This window comes from Aplysia californica, unplaced genomic scaffold (genome assembly GCF_000002075.1).
Source record: "Aplysia californica isolate F4 #8 unplaced genomic scaffold, AplCal3.0 scaffold00595, whole genome shotgun sequence".
Classification (NCBI taxonomy): domain Eukaryota; kingdom Metazoa; phylum Mollusca; class Gastropoda; order Aplysiida; family Aplysiidae; genus Aplysia; species Aplysia californica.
In genome coordinates, this window is record NW_004797865.1 from 156427 (window position 1) to 157654 (window position 1228).

The window sequence follows — 1228 nt, forward strand, 5'->3', positions numbered from 1 at the left end:
GATTGACGAGGTGCGATCATGCAGACCTGAAAAAAGATGTGCAGTCCATGCTAGAAAGTACCCGATTTTCTTCCCTCCCTCATTAAAATTTATTTGTCTGTGTGTAATTTGAATGATTCTGTTTATTTTCCTGTCGAAAAAGAATGGGCAGAAACAACATTGTTGATTAGAATAATTTGTCTTCACACGTCAAATTAGTTAGTTACTTTCGTTTGACAAAATATTTTTTAAAAATGTTCCGTCCGTTGTCTCTTCACTTTTCTTATGTATTTTCTGTGATATCTCTGAAGTTTTTTTTCCAAGTAGAAATAATGAGAGAGAAAGAGTGTGAGATGAGAGAGAGAGAGAGAGAGAGAGAGAGAGAGAGAGAGAGAGAGAGAGAGAGAGAGAGAGAGAGATAGAAAGAGACAGACTTTTTTCTGCGCATCACCGTCATCATCATAATTTGTGTGTGCATGCATGCATGTGTGCGTGCACGTAAAACGTGGAGTATTTATAACATGACGTCTTGGTTTTCAAATACGCATCCTGAATTTAAGGCACACCGGCCATACTTTGTGAATTGGTCGCTTTTATGCACAAGGTGGCTATCCCGGAAAATGCTGTTTTGAGAAAATCGAAGGGAAAGCTTTTGCCCCTTGTTCAGTTTCTTTAAAAGACAAGGAGAGTTTTCTCTATAACCAAACGAATATACACACCACTGAAACCAAACTTCTCCCATTGGTAGGGAGCTCAAGATTTCTGGAAACCCTCGAAATCGTTTGTCCTTAAAAGCGACCAATTATGCCTTTTAGATACAAAGATAACACAAGCAAGGGAAGCAACTGCGCTCAAGTTAGGGCCTTGTGAAATACCATGGATTGTGAGCCTTCGATAATTTGTGAGCAGAAAAGTTGTTGTACCTTCATCTTGTCAATGTCAAGACAGCAGTAAATTTACCAATCTTTATTGTCTTTTGTAATATTGTATGCATGATTTTATATATCTAATTTGTTTCTGTGTAAGGCTCAGTTTGTTAGTTTATGTAGTTTGTTCAGCTGTTTCGGCCTCTATCATGTCCATGGAACAAGTAGGGCCTGTGCTTAAAAGTTACAAGTAGCTCCATCGTAAGTGACAATGACAGAAATGGAGGAGGAGAAAGAGGAGAACGCTGTGTGTACGTGTGTGTGTATGTTTGTGTGTGTGTGTGTGTGTGTGTGTGTGTGTGTGTGTGTGTGTGTGTGTGTTT